The sequence below is a fragment of the Eupeodes corollae genome, chromosome 1, assembly GCF_945859685.1.
Source record: "Eupeodes corollae chromosome 1, idEupCoro1.1, whole genome shotgun sequence".
Lineage (NCBI taxonomy): Eukaryota > Metazoa > Arthropoda > Insecta > Diptera > Syrphidae > Eupeodes > Eupeodes corollae.
Genome location: NC_079147.1, coordinates 187,766,588 through 187,786,282, shown reverse-complemented (window position 1 = coordinate 187,786,282; position 19,695 = coordinate 187,766,588). Strand labels below are relative to the sequence as shown.

At 34.5% G+C, this 19,695-nt stretch overlaps 2 protein-coding genes across 3 annotated transcripts in view; both read left to right on the top strand.

The window, feature by feature from the left end:
- LOC129938910 (uncharacterized) overlaps positions 1-19,695 on the top strand; it is a 406,682-nt gene that overhangs the window by 257,941 nt on the left and 129,046 nt on the right. The window lies entirely within an intron of this gene.
- Positions 11,556-19,695, top strand: part of LOC129938725 (cingulin) — a 55,816-nt gene continuing 47,676 nt past the window's right edge. For both annotated transcript variants that reach the window (XM_056046453.1, XM_056046445.1), the window contains exon 1: positions 11,556-12,280. The gene's annotated coding sequence lies outside the window, so the exon portion shown is untranslated. The remainder of the gene's footprint in view (positions 12,281-19,695) is intronic.

The window sequence follows — 19,695 nt, the reverse complement described above, 5'->3', positions numbered from 1 at the left end:
TCTAAAAAAATTAAGGAAAGTCTGGAAATATCAAGGGAGGTCTGGCAGTATCAAGGGACGCCTAGAAAAATCAGAATTGGTCTGGAAATATCAAGGGAAGCCTGGAAATATCAAGGGAGGTCTAGAAATATCAAGGGAGGTCTAAAAAAATCAAGGGAAGTCTGGAAATATCAAGGGAGATCAGTAGATTTCAAGGGAGGTCTAGAAAAATCAAGAGAGGTCTGGAAATATTAAGGGAGGTCTGTAGATTTAAAGGAAGGTCTGGAGATGTCAAGAGAGGTCTAGAAAAATTAAGGGAGGTATGGAAATATCAAGGGAGGTCTGGAAATATTAGGGAGGGTCTGGAGATTTGAAGGGAGTTCTGTAGATTTCAAGGGTCGTCTGGAAATATCAAGGGAAGTCTTTAGATTTCAAGGGAGGTCTAGAAAAATTAAGGAAGGTCTAGAAATATCAAGGGAGGGCTGGAGATTTCAAGGGAGGTCTAGAAAAATTAGGGGAGATCTGGAAATATCAAGGGAGGTTCTAGAAAAATCAAGGGAGGTTTGGAAATATCAAGTGATGTCTGGAGATGTCTACATACCTACCAACCCACTACCCACTTTACAATAAGAAATACAAATTTAAAAAAAAGCTGCATCGAATGCATTTGCTATGGAAAAATTCCATGTATGGCAACGAAGCATTGAATTCAATCTTAAATTTGAAAACGTTGCTTTTAAATTTTCAGATTTCAAACAAAAATAGAAAATTCAAAATCAAATGAATACAATTTAAAAAAAAACAAACAGCGCATCCATGGCTCGCTTTCCGTAACAAAATGTTGTGTTCCATGATAGTACTATTTAAATATAAATGTTAAGTCCATTGTCACCAACCTGATAGGTCTTAATCAGTGTGGTTTTAGATCAGGAAGTCGAACAAATATTCACATTACGGCAGATCCTGGAAAAACCCAAGAACATTAAATCGACACCTACCAGCTTTTCATGGATTTCAAGGCCGTATATGACAGCATCTACAGAGATGAGCTTTATAGAGCCATGTCTAGTTTTAGAATCCCTTCCAAACTTTTGTGCAGGATGATCATGGAAAATTCACGCTGTTTCATAAAGGTTGCAAACAACCTAACAGAAGCTTTCGTTGTCAAAAAAGGTTTTAGACAAGATGATGCGCTGTCATGTGAATTTTTAGCATTATACTTGAAAGAATAGTACAGAGCTCACACGTCAACACTAGAGGCACTATTTTCAAAAGTCTGTCCAATTACTAGCATATGCTGATGACATTGACATAATCAGAAGAACTCAGTGTGATGTCAATAGGGCTTTTGTGGTATTGAGGCAGAGTCAACAAAAAATTGTTTAGCGGTTAATGAGAGCAAAGCAAAGTACATACATGCTGTCATCAAGAAAGGACTTAAACACCGACATATTCTTCAAACCGTTATCGGCATAGATGAACTTTAAGGTAGTAGAGAATTTTGCCTACCTGGGCTTGGCTATGAACTCAGAAAACAACAGCACGGCGAGAGATCACACGAAGAATGACTCTTGCTAAGCGCTGTTTCCTTGGATTAAGAAAGCAATTGAGTGGTAAAGTCCTCTCCCGGGAGACCAAAGTTTTGCTACATAAGGCCCTTATCATAGCCGTCCAGCTAAACGGTACAGAAGTATGGACTAGGACAAAAGCGGATGAAAGCACCTTGGGTCGGTTCGAGAGAAAAGTTCTTCGTGTGATCTACTGTTCCGTATGCATCGAAGGGGAGTGGAGGAGAAGTTGGAACGACGAGCTGTACGGGCTGTACAGCTACGTAGACTTAGCCAGAAGGGTAAAAGTCCAACGACTAGAATGGTTGGGTCACGTAGAGCGCATGGATTTCACATTTCGGAACATAATCGGTTCACTGAAAGCATTCCATTTTCTTCGTATTTCCTTTCAGTTTTACTTTCAGATCAACTCTAACTTCAAAATTATTGTTGGTTTTTAAAATCTCAAATAAAATTTGAGATATGACATTCTGGTACGCTTACGATCTAATTTGTTCGTCTTTTAAATTTTGATTCGAATAAATAAAACAATATTAAATCTCCTTAGTAAGCAACGAAAAATCTGTGGTTAATAAGCGAAAAGCAAAATAGAAAAAAGGTGTCCTTAAATCTATGGCCCCTTCAGCTTACTTTGATATTGCATTATTGTCTGTAGTATTTAGACATGCCTAAAATTAAATAGTGACTTATAATTTTGAACCATTCCTGTGGGCGAGTAATGTCAGAGTTAAAGTTTTGATGCTGGCTGCCGGAGAATATCACCAAGTTCTCCTTCCAATTCCGGTAGTAAAAACTCCAGACAAAAATACCAAAAATACTGTTTAACTTCCCGTATGAACATTGCTTGAGTGGATGTAACGAATTTTTGGGTATGACACTTCGATTTTAGATTTTCCAGAAAGTAACGATTATTTTTCACTCAAAATATTAGTTTTCGTCGTTAATATTGAAGATCGCTTAATAGTGATTCACACGGTGCATAGCGTTCCATTGCATGCCTGTTATGTTTTGCACAAATGTCACATATGATGGACGTATGACATATATACGACTAATTATAAGATCTTCCTATAGTGTCATTAACTAACATAATAACTAACAGTATCTAATGTCAGTGTTAGAGTGAAAGTTGAAATCAATGACTTGATGAGGTTATTCACGAAAACAAACAAGTACTCTACAACGTAGCATAATTTGGAACATCACTTGTATATTTATACCGTCAAAAAATATCTAAAAATTGTCTCATACAATCTTTTAACTTTCCCACTGTTTTAAATTAGCCATTAAGACACAGAGAATACCTATAATTTAAAATCGAAACAAATTCCATACCATCAATACATTCTAATTCTAGAATTCTTTGTTAAAATAACTTTTAGATACCTATAGATGATTTTCTTTTTTATTTTGGTTGGGAATATAAAATCCCAAAGTATTCAAAAAATATCAAGGGAATAAAGTAATTGAAAATGTTGTATTGCTGAATTTGGCAGAAATCCAAATTCAAAGATTATCATCATCATGGCAAACAAAATAATTGTTTTACAAAAGTCTTATTGGTTTGGTTTCGCGAAAGTGGTCTTATTTTTCACGAATGAATGAGAATATTGGAGTTGGTCTAGGTTCGTGAAAAAAACTATCAACTTCTGTTTTTTAGTTGTACAGTTTTCAAAAATAGGATTTCAATTATTGTTCTCATTTATTTGATGAATTGTTTTAAAATGTATTTTGAATGTTTTATTATTTATTGATGGTGCTAATGAAAGATACCTATTTGGATTGCTGGTTAAAGAATTGTACAGTAAGAAACTACGATATCAAGACGCTATTAGTGGCCAAAATTAATTCTTTCAGAATGAATGGCTTAAACAGAAGTACAGGTGACTCATGTTTGTTTACCACTTTTCTTGTTTTGCATACATTTTTTTTTATTTGTTGCTAAATCTAAATGATCCTCATATAAACATATTTTTTTTAATTCACAAGCACTCAAGGGGTTATTAGTACCCTTTATATGTTCATATAAATACAGTGCGAGGGTTAGGAAAATAGGGAAGGATTTAAAAGGAGGTACCGGTGCACATTGGTCTTAAAGTTCTGAACATCAAATGGGAGGGAAAAACAGAGTTGGCCAAAGCATTCCACATTCTCGATGTGCGATTTAAGAAAGAATCTCTATACTTGACAGTACGCCCGAAATTGAGCTCAAGGGTAAACTGATGAGCATTTCTGGAAGTGCGAGTATTACGGCTGAATCGTTTAAGAGGTGGAATGCAACTGGCTAATTGTTTGTAAAAATATCTATAAAACAACGAAAGGCATGAAACATTGCGACGGTGTTCTAGCGATGTAAATGTTTCGATTATAGTTCTGTTGCCTATCATTTTTAAAGCCCTTTTTTGAATTCTATCCAAGAGATTTAAATTTGTTTTAGGGGCACCTGCCCAGATATGCGAATTATATTCAAGCTTTGGACGGATGAAGGCTTTGTAAATGACAGCCAGATCAGAAGGGGTGACAAATTTCTTGCACCTTCAGAGAAATCCTAAGCACCTGGCAGTATTTTTGGCAATATCAAATATATGATCGTTCCATAAAAGGTGATCTGTGATACACATACCAAGTACTGACAGTTGATTAGTTTATTGGATGCAAGTGCCACTCATAGATAGTGGCATCGGGGGTGTGTTACGCTTTAACGACGGGAGACAGCATTGAGTTTTCGAAGCAATAAGTTCTACACGGTTTTTGATTCCCTATTGGATAATGCTGTCAAGATCAGAATTTAATAAGCTTATCATACGCTGCCGTTTAAGTTCCACATCCGAAGGACAAGGATGTGAATCTATAAACGAGTATGAGAAGCTGAGGGTACTGTCATCGGCGAAACAGTTTAATATGGATTAGAAGTGACAGACAAAAGATCGTTTATGAATATAAGGAAGAGAGTCGGAAACAAAACGGAGCCCTGGGGACAACAGCATTTATTTTATGAATTTCAGACTTGAAACCATCCAATACAACTTGTATTGAACGGTTAGAAAGGAAATTTCTAATCCAACGAAGGAGAGATTCATCAATACCAAAAGCACGCATTTTCGATAAGAGAGCTTTGTGCCAAACTCTATCAAATGCTTATGAAATAATCTTACTTTCTCCAAAACGATGTAAAGATTTGCTCCACTGTTCGGTGAGATGAACCATGAGATCACCAGTGGACCTATTGCTACGAAAGCCATACTGTCGGTCATTATAAGAAGCTTCTTTTCTTCAAGATATTTCTTAAGCTGAAAATTAATTAGCGTTTCCATGACATTAGAAAGAAGGGACGTAAGTGCAATTGGACGATAGTTTGAGGGGGAGGAGGATTCGCCTTTTTGAGGGACAGGCTGGACAAATGCAGTTTTCCATCCACTCGGAAAGAGACCTATAGAATAGGACAGATGGAAAAGGTTACGCAGTGGTTTTGCCAGCGTTGAAGAACACCTCTTCAGAACAAAAGGGGGAATACTATCCGGGCCAGCGGGTTTGTCTATGTCAAGGTCTTTCAGTACTCTTGCGACTGCACGAGTGCGAAAGAAGATTCGATTCCCATAGAATCATTTACGCTCTCAAGAACAGGAAGACTCATGACACTATTCGGTAGGGTCGAATTAACAGCAAAATGTACCAATCGAGCTTACATAGGGACTAGGGAGTGTCATTGTGGACGAGCGTTGGAACCGAGGATGAGGTGGTGTTTCGTACGTTTTTTAAAAATGACCAGAAATGTTTACTACCTTTGGGACATTGTAATTTCTTTTGCCTTAATTTCTGTTCGTCGAATATGACTATTAAAGGTTTTTCTAGCTTGTTTAAACTCATTCCGGTTTTCCTCAGTCGGGATGGCTTTATAACAACAGAAACTTACATCTCTGAACCGAATAACCTCTTTACAGCTCGAATCAAACCATGAGTTCTCTTTGGGTTTGATAGATTTCACCCTATTTGGGATAAAATTTCTCATTCCACAAAGAATTAAATTCGTTACCATTTCCTCTCTGAAATCCACGTCACTATCGAGGAAGCATAGTGACCAGTTAAAGTTCCTGAAGAATTCGTTGAGACCGTCCCAGTTGGCTTTCTCATATTGCCAAACGGTTCTCATAGGAGTTTTTCTTTAACTGGGTATTTTTGACATGAGAATTTTGCAGATACAATACAATGGTCTGATGTGCCTAGAGGCGGTTGATGTAGACATAGTGTGAGCGCTAGGAAAGGGAGAGAGGGTTTGAAAGGAGATGTTGGTGCACATTGGTTTTGAATTCCTGAATATTGCAATAGGTGGGAAAGACAGAGTGTGGCAAGGCATTCCACATTCGCATAGTACGGCTAAAGAACGAATCTCTGTACTTGACAGTACGACCGAAGATGGGCCCGAGGGTATATTGATGAGCATTCCTAGAAGCGCGAGTATTACGGTTGAACTGTCTAAAAGGCAGTAATCCAGCTGGCTATTTCTCTAGAGCATAAACCATTAAAATAACGGTAAAACAGGGTGAGACAAGAAACATTTCGATGATGTTCAAGTGACGTAAATGATCTTATGATGGTAATATCACCAATCAATCTAAATGCTCTACGTATCCAAGAGGCTTAAGTAAGTTGCAGGAGCACCAGCCCAGATATGGGAGTTATACTCAAGCTATGGACATATATAAGTCTTGTAAATAACAGCCAGATCAGAGGGGGAGAAAAACTTCTTGCATCGCCTTAGAAAACCCAAAATCTTGCGGCGTTTTTGTCGACATCTCGCATGTGAGCACAAAAGGTGGTTGGTGATACACATACCAAGAATATCGAGATGTTCAGTTTCCTCGACGCAAGTGCCATTTATGGATAATGGCAGCGGGGGTATATTTTGCTTTAACGATAAAAGACAGCATAACACTCACTGGCAGCGTTGAATTTGCGGCGAACTGCCTAGCAAAGAGATTAGCTTTCTCTAAAGAGCTATCAAATGGAGTGTCATTCACAACGAGCGTAGGAACCGAGGAAGAGGAAGAATTCCTCATATTTTTTACAAATGAAACAAAAATTTGTACTGCCTTTGAGACATTGCAGTATTTTCTGCCGTAATTTTTGGTCATGTAAAAATTTGGTCCGTCGAATATGGGCGTTGCAGGCCTTCCTGGCTTGCTTAAACTTATTCCGGTTTTCCTCAGTTGGATTGGCTTTAAAACAACGGAAACTTACCTTCTAAACCCTAATAACATCTTAACAGCTCGCATCGAACCATGCGTTTTAATTAGGTCTGATGCTTTTAACCCTATTCAGGATAAAAGTTCTCATTCCCAGGAGAATCAAACTTGTGATCATATCAGCGCTGGCGTCAACGTCACTATCGAGGAAGCATAGTGACCAGTTAAAGATCCTGAAGAAATTATTGAGACCGTCCCAGTTGGCTTTCTCGTATTGCCAAACGGTTTTCTTAGGAGCTCTTTCTTTAACTAGAGAGTTTTTACACGAGAAATTTGTTGATATGACACAATGGTCAGGAGATAGAACACTAATAGTGTACTTAACAGGGTCAGAGGTAAGAAAAAAGTCAAGAGTGTTTTCTGCTCGACCTACCACATCCGATATTCGAGTGGGCTCGTTGACCAGCTGAGTTAGGTGGTTTAACTCAGCGAAGTTCCAGCACACACTCCTTCTGGTGTTGACTGGCCCGAATGTTGAAGCCATGAAGAATTGTGTACATTGAAATCGCCCGTAACAACGATTTCAGTGCGAGGATAGGACGAAACAATTCTTTGGATGGAATCAGACAAAGCATCAAATTCACGAGAAGTTGATACTCTGTCTATATTTGGGCTTCGATAAAGGAATCAATAGTGAATGATTTGCTTGTTCACGGAAAATTTAAACCACATACAATTGAAAAAAGAATTGGTGCACAGACCATATTGTGGCAAAAACTGATAAGCAACATCATTCCTAATGTATATGGCGAGACCATCGTGAGAAAAGCATAATGGCACCAAGTTATACCCTTGAATAAAGAATTCAGTGGGATGGGAATCCTCACCCTGTTTAAAGCAGCATGGAAGTACACAGAGAGAAAATTCGCTCTAAGCCCACGAATATTACAATAATCTAACCTGAAATTTCCAGCCATTGCAAATAAAAGAATAACAAAAACCAAAACAGACGAAGACTATAAGAATGAATTACCTTGGGTCAACATTTTCAAATGTATCAAGTATTTGTGATTCCTTCGCACACTATTTTGAATCTAGTTTCGTTAATTTGTATGTAAGTTCACCATGGACAGCCGAATATTTGTCTTTTGAATGTTAGACAGATATTGGTTGTTTAGAATTAAATATTTCCGAAATTGAAGATGGTCTTTTGAGTTTAAATGATGACTATAAACCAGGTCCAGACGAAATTCCACCTATTCTTCTTAAAAAATGTACTGCTTCTCTAGCTGAACCGCTTTTCTTAATTTTTAAGAACGGTGAATTTCCTCCATCATGTAAGAAATCAGCTAATATCCAACTGCCGTCCGATTTGTAAATTGTTGTGTATTCCAAAACTTTTCGAGAAATTGATATATGAAAAATTAACATTTTTAGTTAAGGAACACATTTCACCGCTGCAACGTGGTTTCGTTGCAGAAAGATCAACAACGACTAATCTTTCTATTTTCTCCAGTTTTATTTTAAATAATCTCGAAGAAGGATATCAAATTGATGTAATTTATACCGATTTTTCAAAGGCATTTGATAGAGTAAGTCACTCAATTTTAATTAAGAAATTAAAAAACTATGGATTTTATTCTAAGTTTTCGAAATGGTTAGAATTTTATCCTATGGGTCGAGTTCTATTTGTTTGCATTGACGAAGTTCTCTCGAAACTATTTTAGTTTCATCTGGTGTGCCCCAAGGTAGCCATCTTGGTCCCCTTCTTGTTCTTATTTTTATAAATGACTTACCAAGTATTTTCCTCAATTCTAGTCAATTTCCATAAAATCTATTAATGACTGCCATCTCTTACAAGACGATATTTCGAAATTATCCAAATGGTGCACGAAAAACCAATTATATTTAAATGTCGCTAAATGTCAATGTTTTTCTTTTTACCCCAACTTTTCTGGAATCATCTTTGAATACAAAATTGAGAATCAAGATCTAGAAAGATTAAGGAAGAAGAAAGTTTTTGGTGTAATTTAAACTTAACATTTGTTAAGGTTTTATCAAACGCGATACCATAGACTTTAAAGGCCCTTTCACTCTCAAATCGCTTTTTACTTCATATGTAAGTATCTTGGAATACTGTTGTGTAATCTGGAACCCTTTTTATAACATTCAATTTAAAAGAATTGAAATGATAAACACAAAATTACAAGATTCCCTATTCAAAAATGTGGGTGGAACATCGAAACTCCATCATACAAAACTAGATGCCAACTTTTAGCTATTCAATCTCTTGAAAATAGACGTAAAATGTTTTCTGTGATGTTTACAAATGATATTTTATTATATCATATCAAGTGCCCTTTTTTGTTGTCTTTAATAAATTTGTATGCTCCATCACGTCAACTTCGAATTCGTTGTTTGTTTCGAGAAGATGTACATATATTTAATTACTCGAAAAATGAACCCAATAACCCGCTGATGTGTCAAAGAAACTAACTTAATTTTAAATTGCATTGATTTAGATTTTCAACTAAGTAGATCTAAAATAAACTTTTCATTTCAATTGATTTTATATTTTAATAAGGTAAGAACAAATTAATTATATATTTTTGTTTATATTTTATTTGTATATATTTTCCATGTTAATTATATTTTAAGTATTTATATTTAACTTAAGTTTATTTAATAAATTGTACAGATGTAAATATTTATCTAGTAGTCTAATTGTAGATTTTTAAATCTCATATTGATGAATAAATAAATAAATAAATATACAAATTTCAAACAATATGACACTTGAACTATTGTTTTTGACATAACCACAATTGTTAAAAATTGATCGAAAAAGAACACACCACAGGTCTCAAAAAGCAAAGTTTAATTTTGGACTGCGTGTTCCGATTACACAAATCTTTGGTTGAACAGGAATGAAAACAGACCCAGTTATTTTTGTGCTTGTTCATTGATCCAGGTTCAAACCATTGCTTGAATTTATTCTGTTTAACATTCAAAGACAGACATTTATCGAGCCCTTCCCGCCATTTTATCGTAAGCGACATTTTCAATAAAAAAGAAAACTTAATTATTAAAATTTGCTAGTAACACATAGAACCTTGGAGGCTATTGCTATTTCTTAACTTAAGGATAATTACTAATTTTCAATACTGACTATGGGTACAAGTTGTTTCAAGGACCAGCAGTAAGCTTTTGATTTGTCGTTTACGATAAAATTAATTTTGGCGCTTACAATAAATTTGCGGGAAGGGCTCGTTATGTTAACATGAATAAGCAAACTCATTTGCGAGTGCCAAAGAACCTTGGACTGCACATAAATCTGTCAATTATGTACCTTGGGTCGAGGCGTCTGGAAGAAGGTAACAAATCCTACTATTGTTTATCAAAACTCTTTAAAGACCCAATCTCACCATAAGTTCCAAACTGCTGCTGCATAAGACGTACAAAAGGAATCTGTTAAAAAAGAAAGGAAGACATGACAGGCGTCAAAACACAAAACAGAATGGCGTACTTTTATCTTAATAACTAAACCAAAATCACGCTTTCGCTCGTAATGAACTTTTATGAAGCAATCTGAAATGTAACCTTAAGCTTTGTGCTTGCTTTAGATCGTAGCCCAATCAAGGACTAGAAACTTATCTGGACATCAAGCCCCTTATGTCGCTATCAAATAAAATTTGTTCAAAAATGCAATTGCATTATTGCGTTATCCCAAATTTTCAAAACAAAAGTCTCAAATGAAATCTTTATGTAAAATTAATAAACGAGAAAACTTATATACATTTGAAAGAAAATTAACTATCGTGGTCATCAAAGGTGAAAAAAACGATACGATCATTTGAAACTCAAGTTCCGTTTCACATCACTTCGAAAACGACAGAAATGTCATATGAGAAATATGAGAAGCATATATAATTTTCCTACAAAAATGTGTATCTTTATCCAATTAATGCACAAAATTAAATTATGTCACTTTGAAATGATTTCCAGACTGGAGTCGTATAATCAAAACAAAGACAAATTAATTAATTGAAAATAATCATCTCGTTCGGTAGTCTCCGCAATTACTTTTTCTCTGCCCATTTCTTTAAAATTAAATCCATATTCACAGTGCCAAAAAAGCTGCGTATTCCTTATCTTTAAATCTAACGTCAGGGTATTTGTGCGCCATACTTGCAACAAATAAAATTACGCCCGAAATAATGACAGTTGTTGTACATACATTTTTCGAAACTGCGTCATTGCAGCACAGAGAATGTCAATGAATTTTCATTCATTAAAATATTTGTCTATCTTTTGCGTGGGTTATTCAAAGAATGTATATATCTACATATTTAAAATAATGTCTCCACGTGCCACCTGATGAAGAAAAATATCCAATACACCATTTGAAACGTGCGGAGCGCGTTCAAAAGTTCTTTAACCATAATTTGTTTCAGTTTAATATAAAATCTTTTCGAACACATATTTTAGGAACAAAAATCACAAGATAACATCTTTCAATTGTGTGGGAAGATTTATGATCGTTTTGTAAACAATCATATTTGAATTCCAAAAGACCACTTCAAAAACAAGAATTGACTTCCTTAATGTTTGTTTTAAAATATTTTCAAAATAAACAATTTTTACTTCAATAAAAAGACCAACACAAAACATTACAACTTTTTTCTCCCAGAATTAAAAAAGAGAAAGAGACAGAAAAAGTAAAAGAGATATTTTAAGTTTTCGAAATACGAAATTTCTTCTGCATTCTTCAATTTCCCAACTCAAAAACGCAGATTTTTCGAACTAAGATTTTCAGTTGTCTTGAAAATGTTGATACATTCGGTTCGGTTTCGATTCTTCTTTCATAAATTCTGTTGCTAGTATAAATATCCAATTCAAAAGAAGAATAAAATATAAACAGGGAAGGGGTTGTGCGCAGAAGGAAATACCGACAAAATTTAAATTTAGCCATCCGGAGGCAAATTTTCGCCCGAATTTTTCGTTTATTTAAACAATTGCTCGTCTGTTTCTGACGTCGATAGAAGTAATTTTTCATTTTCGGAAAATTCAATATTGCATTTAGTTTTGATCCTGATTTTGAAAATATCTCCAAAAAGTGTTCCCTTGATTGGTTTTCGAGGAGTTGAAAAAGAAAAAAAAGTTCACCCAGTTTCGTTCTATTTTTAAAAAAAGTCCAACTTCGACGTTTAAAAAGAAATTTTCAAAAAATAAAAGCAATTGTTGTTTTGTGAAAAAAAAGTGAATTGTTTTAAGAAAACGTGATTTTTGAATTGTGTGCCGAAAAAATAAATCAATTATTTTTCTTTAAAAATTCCAATTGAAGTGACTTATATTTTTGAAAATTAAATTGGAATATCTCTACACATAAATGTTACGCAACAGTGTTCCTCCTTTGTGGATTACCAGACCATATTCATCTACTACACCCTGATATTTCGAAAACAAAAACGCTGTCGTCTTTAATACACCAGTCCCCATCGCGCATCGACACAACACGACATTTCTTCGAACGCATAATTTGCAATAACTGTAAGTCAGAAAAAAGAACATGTTGCATTTGTCAAAAAAATGAAAACTAAAAATATTGGGACAGGGAACTGGCCGAAAATTAGGTTATTCGTTTTCGTATTAATTTGGCAGACGACCATATTTTTGTATATGAGCGAGTGTATTATGCACATATACCGTTTGTGTCATTTAATTTTTTCGAACTCGAAAGAAAATGACCATTAGCGCAGCTTTTTTCATTTTCGTTTGAATGATGTTCGAAAAAATAGTTTTGTTTTTCGAAATTTTCTCAGAGAAAAATTGGTATTTTGGTTTTGTTTAATTGTGTTGAAATTTAAATGTGATTTGTTTCGAGTTCATTCTGAGAGCGTGGAAATGAAAAGAAAATAAAAACAAGTAAATTATAATTTGATTAAAAAAAGAGAAACATCGAAAAAAATGTAAACAGGGCTATTTTTCTTTATTTATGTCATGGCGTCTGGAGAATGACATTTTACACAATTTCAAGGTAGAATTCTGATAAATCATGATTCGAACTTATTTTATTTCTGGAAATCCAGGCCAGGGTCTGTAGCTTATTGAAAATAATTCAGTTAAGAAACATTGATAATTGAATGTTGACTAAGAATAAATTATTACATTAATGAATCATAATAGAGGGTTTATTTATTCTATGAATCTTTTTCATTTCGATAGCTGTCAAACTTATATGTCATACCAGTCACATCCAACAATATATAATTAGGGTGGCACCACTGCAATTTTAAAAGAACTTGTTGATGCTTTGGAGCTTGAATCATGGATAGCTTGAATTATATTGGATTTAAGTGCTCCAATCGTTTGGATTGTTGACATAACATCTATCCTTCAATTTCTTCCATTAAAGTCAAATAGGGTTAAATCAAAACTTTAAGAAGGCGAATTGACATAGCCAAGGCGGCTTATTCGAAATTGGTGCGCAAAAGATCGATTCTAGCAGGTTATCTTTGGCATATCTTGCCAACCTGGATGAGCTACCAGATTTTTCAAAATCATGTCGATTGATACCACTACAGTTTAAAATCCGCAGGTGATGTAATTTGTAATAGCATTCGCGGCGAAAATGTTACAGCTGAAAATTCTTTCTTAAATACGCACTATTTGGAAACGTGGTATTGCCCAAAATTGTTCGACAATAATAAAACTTATTTCATTCCGTGAAAGTAGAGTATTGACTTTCAAAAAAGGGCTGTCAGTGTCAAAGAATCTGACCCTGTGAACTAATGGATATTTTCTTAATGTCATCTATTTCAAAATCAAAAAATGTTTGTAAAAGCAAATTATTTTGCACAATTAGGAAGCCGAACACAAACTCACAACAGCCAAGTTTAGATTTGAAGTATCTATAGCTGCGTTTTACTTTCGAAAATATAGGTTATATTTTAACACAAATTGTGATCCTGGTTTCTATTCGGGTTAATTTCAGAAACCAAAAAAAAAAATTTTTCGTTATGACGTGTAGATGCCTATTTTTTTAATGGTAAAGTAGTTTGAACTTAAGTTGAAAGAAAAAAGCAGATCATTTTTGAAAAGTAAACAAACATATACGAAAGAGATAGTATAGTAAGGTTTTATGTTTTGGATCTACACCGTTTTATTTTAGTAGGGTTACCTTTATGGGTCATTGGCGATAATAAAATAATAAGTTTATATGCATATCTACATATGTAAGCCGTTATTGCTTTCTAATTTCAAAACCAGAATGAAATTTCTGTACTTTTCAAAAACAGAACTTTTATTTTTCCCTTACTGAACACTTTTAGAAAGTCAAAAAATAATTCCGACATCAGTTTTCAGGATCAATTGAAATTTTTGGATTAAAAATTTAAAAACCATCTTAAATGCCAGATTTGTTGTCTTAAAATACATTAGTTTTGAAAGTGAACAAGGCAATTTTACAATTTTTTTCAAGTCTTGGTAATAAGAACAAAGTTTTCAAGTTTCATAAAAATCACAGCTAAAAGTTCGAAGAAAATTCCATGGCTGCATGGTTGCAGAAACATATCCTTGTCATATAATTTTTCATGATTAATTTCGTCAAAAATAAAAATTCTACTTGATTTTTTGTAACATGTTTAAAAGAGCTTATTGAGACCTAGAAACAGGAGATACAGTTTTTCACCAAACCTACAAAATGGGAGGCATGGCTAAATAGGTAAAAACACCTTTTTTCTACATGAATATGAATAGACTAGCTGCCATATATCTTATAAGTCAATGGGGTTTGGTTTGATTGACCTAAAAAACAAAGATCAGCTCTTAAAGAAATAACTTTTCTTGTTGAAAATGCACGTCAATTACGTCAATATCTTATAATTCCGTTCATAAAAATCGTAATGTCGTTAATGAAATGTAAACTTGAGCTTTCGTCGAAAAACGGGCTATTATCAGTTGCTCTTGAACGACGCATAAGCTTTTGGGTTTTTACATCAATAACAACTCAAATTTGTCTACCAATTTCACTACTTCCGACCGAGAATGTGCTTCAAAATACACATAGGATATCGTAAAGTTTTCGAGCAAAATTCGGTGTAGTATCATTAATGAAATGCAAACCCGAGTTTTCATCAAAAAATGGCCGTTTTCAGTTGCTCTTTAGTGACGAATAAGTTTTTGAGTTTTTACATCAATCTCTGCTAAAATTTGTCTATGGTTTTCGTAGCAATAGGTCTACTGGTGATCTCATGGTTCATCTCACCGAACAGTGGAACAAATCTTTAGATCGTTTTGGAGAAAGTAAGATTATTGCACTTGATATTTCAAAAGCATTTGATAGAGTTTGGCACCAAGCTCTCTTATCGAAAATGCGTTCTTTTGGTATTGATGAATCTCTTCTTCGTTGAATTAAAAATTACCTTTCTAACCGTTCAATACAAGTTGTCAAGTCTGAAATTCATAAAATAAATGCTGGTGTCCCCCAGGGCTCCGTTTTGTCTCCGACTCTCTTTTTTATATTCATAAATGATCTTATGTCTGCCACTTCTAATCCATTAACCTGTTTCGCCGACGACAGTATCCTCAGCTTCTCATACTCGTTCATAGATTCACATCCTTGTCCTTCGGATGTGGAACTCAAACGGCAGCGTGTGATAAGCTCATTAAATTCTGATCTCGACAGCATTGTACAATGGGGAATCAAAAACCGTGTAGAATTTAATGCTTCGAAAACTCAATGCTGTCTCCTGTCGTTAAAGCGTAACACACCCCCGATTCCACTATCTATGAGTGGCACTTGCATCCAAGAAACTAATCAACTGTCAGTACTTGGTATGTGTATCACAGATCACCTTTCATGGAACGATCATATATTTGATATTGCCAAAAATACTGCCAGGTGCTTAGGATTTCTCCGACGGTGCAAGAAATTTTTCACCCCTTCTGATCTGGCTGTTATTTACAAAGCCTTCATCCGTCCAAAGCTTGAATATAATTCGCATATCTGGGCAGGTGCCCCTAAAACAAGCTTAAATCTCTTGGATAGAATACAAGAAAGGGGTTTAATGATAGACGATAGAACTTTAATCAAAACATTTACATCGCTAGAACACCGCCGCAATGTTTCATGCCTTTCGTTGTTTTATAGATATTTTTACAAACAATGTTCTGTTAAATTAGCCAGTTGCATTCCAACCCTTAAACATTTCAGCAGTAATTTTCGCACTTCCAGGAATGCTCATCAGTTTACCCTTGACCTCAATTTCGGGCGTACTGTCAAGTATAGAGATTCTTTCTTAAATCGCACATCGAGAATGTGGAATGCTTTGGCCAACTCTGTTTTTCCCTCCCATTTTGATGTTCAGAACTTTAAGACCAATGTGCACCGGTATCTCCTTTTAAATCCTTCCCTATTTTCTTAATGCTCGCACTGTGTTTAAATATAAACATACAAAGGGTACTAATAACCCCTTCAGTGTCTGTAAATTATATATAAAAAAAAAAAAAAAACAACTTCACTATTTCCGGCCGAGAAGGTGCTTTAGCTCCAAAGCTGAACAACAATCACGCGTTCGGAAGTTTCGACTTTAACATATTGAATATAGAAGGAGGACTCTAATGAGACCATTTGAAATGTTACTTTAAACTTTGTTCTCACTTTAGATCGTTAATATCGTAAGCTTGTTCTCAACGCCAGAATAGATCTATTTTCTATTTTTTCGCTTTTTTGACAGCTGACAACTATATTGTCATTGCAATTTCGTTTGTTTTGCTTCGGAAAAAAATAAGTATATAATTAAATAAAAACATTTTAAGTACCTACACTTCTTTCTCAAAGCCCGAGGTTTGAAACTACATTATGTTTTGCAAATTCTTTGGTCGAGCCTGAATATATCGCTTCTGTAAGTAAAAGTCTTGCCGAAGACCGGAATGTGTCGTTTCCGCGTCGTTCTCCGGAATTAGGACTGTCTTACAGCACAATATGGCGTTTTTTGCATTTGGATCTGCACCTACATCTAACGTCGTAGATAACTCGAATGGGTGAACAACAGGCGTGGTGGATGGTGATTTTTCGAAACAAAAGATTCCTTTTTGGATAACCCTGTATCATAAAATATCGTAGAGTCTCTAAGAAGCCTGTCTAAAGCCACGAGTGGTTGTGATTAAGCCATAAATCTTCATGCAAAAACAGTGTAATGCCGTTAATGAGAGTTTTCGTCAATAACAGAATATCCTTAGTTGCTATTAAACGACGCATAAGCTTTCAGTTAATTGTATCAGTAACAGCTCAAATTTGTGCACCAAGTTCTTCAGGGCATCAGAAAAGTTCTTAAGTTGTACTAAATGAGCAGAAGAATGCTGGACAATTTTTTAGTGAATTTTAGTAATTCCAAAGCGCTATTAAAGAGTTTATCCTTGCATTTTTATTAATGGCTTTGTTTTTACTTGTCAAATGTCAAAAGATGACAGCTGTCCAATTACAAAGCTGGCTATTCAAAATAACACCTTTTACATATCTTTAGAAGAAATTAGGGATTGTATGTTTTACTGCAGTTTCGAAGACTATTTACGATATCTTTGTAGAAACGCAGTCTAAAATTTACAACAAAAAATTGAAAACCTTTCAAAAACTAAAATATTTATACGGAAATAGAATCCTAAGGCTTTTTCGTACAAATTTAGGACAAATCAACAAAAAGAACACAAAAACTTTTTATTAAATACATTTTTAAATATCTAGCAGTTCGTAATATTTCATTTCAAATGATGCAGCACTCAACTTATATATAAAATAAATCATCTACACCTCGTCTAATTTTATTGTTCACGTTGTAAACGTCTGTCTTTCTAAGAGGAAACAAAAATACATAATTGAATTGAAAAAAAAAAAAAACTGTTGACCGACCGCCAGGATGTTGTTTTATTTAAAAATTAACCGACAAAAATGTATAATTCATATTATATCGCACACATGGCTGAATCGGAATCTGAATCATCATAATAATTTTTGGTTATGGTCATAAATAGACTTTTGCTCTCTGCCAGTCCAATATTCAAAAAAATATTGTTCAAAGTACATTGTGTAGCAAAAAATTAAGAAATAAAAAGAAAAAGAAAGTTAAATGCATTAAAAGCATTTTATTTATAGACATTTTAACTTCAAAACTCTCAAGTGGTCCCAATTAATTTAAATTGATGTTTTAGTATTTTAAAAATGCATTACATACTTTATAACAGTGCGCTACATTTTCAACATCTAAACATCGATAAAAATATCTGCGACAAATAACAAGAATTTAGGCTACAAAAGTTCATTAGTTAGTTGGTATATAAATACATAATCTACATGTAACTCAAAAGAATATTATTTGTGTCCCGACTCTCGTGTCTCCATCTGATGAAACCAATGAATTTCGTCACAAAAACCTCAAAAAGTCGTCTCTTATGCCAATTTCCTACTTCTTGTACTTTAATACTCTTGGCCCGAAGCCAGAAATAAACAAGAACAAAAAAAGAAAAACTAATAAAACATAGAAAACAAAAATGTTGTAGGTGGTTGTTTGATTCTATAAATTATTCAACGATTTTTAAAAAAGAAAACAAATCAAAAAAAGAAAAACTAACGAATAGAAAAAACTTGAAAAATTTTAAGGTCAGAAACGATAGTTTTTTGATGAGAAATATTTCCATATACAGTGGTGAGCATATTCATTTTGGTATATAGTGCTCATTTGCTCATTGGCTTTAAGTGGCTGTCACCTCTCACAATTTGTTTCTATCTTAAGTCTTTAGTTTTTAGGGATCTAAAATAAAAAAATATCTTTTAAAAATTAAATCAAAAGTGAACTTTTTATTTATATTATAAAGAAACTTAACCTATCGTCTTGTGCACGTAGTTTAATTATTTTCTTACTTGGCAGCACTAATTTATAAGTGAAAAGTAAGTTAACAATATACAGTTATTCATACTACAGTCGAACTTCGATAACTCGAACTACTACTATCCACGAAAAAAATTCGACTTATCAAGACTTCGAGTTATCACAATTGAAGTTGGGTTCAACGATTAAGAGCTACACTGCTCAATATCTTGGTCTGTAGGAAAGGCTGACGTACAAACATCGTTATTTACCTCCATATAGTCATCTAGAGTTATGTTCGTTGCTATATCACTCTGTATTATCCATTCATCATATTTAGCTTCTATCAAATCTCGATCTTCATCAATATTATTGAGAAAAACAAGAGGAATGTCATCTTCTTCGTCCCATGTAAAAATTGGGCAAAAATCAGCTTTTTTGATGTAATTAGCTTTGGACTGACTTTTGACGTTAATGTCACAAGTTTTTCAACTGTATTGATGCACTAAAGTAATGTTATATCGTGTTTTTTTCCTGCATCCATATGCTTCAAATTTTTTTATAAGACTCTGCTGCGATAATGACATTTTAAATTGTGAAACACTCCCTGGTAAAGTGGTAACAGTTTTAAGTTAGGTTAGGTTAGGTTATAGTGGATGTCCAATATGGAAACGGACACAGTTTAATGGCCCATTGTGATACCACATGAACCTTGAGGCTTCTTCCTAAGCTCAATGGAACCAGCTTGAGTCTCTTACGAAACGTAAGAGGCTGATTATACCGATATGATTTAGATCGGTAAAGAAGAATTCTCCTAGATAATTCTTGCGTTTTCGAGCTAGAGCAGGGCATGGCAGAGAAGATGAAGAACCGTTTCTTCCTCTTCCTCGTCCATACAGCTTCTGCAAAAGCCATTTGAGAATACGCCTAGTCTCTTGGTGTGCTTTCCTATTAGACAGTGTCCGGTTATGACACCTATTATCGAGCTTATATGCAATCTGCTTAGAGGGGGCAAGCACCTTGAAGGTTTTAAATCCAGTGTTGGCCAGATGTTTTTTGTGACTTGACACGTGGGGATGTTGTTCCACCTGGTGCATACCC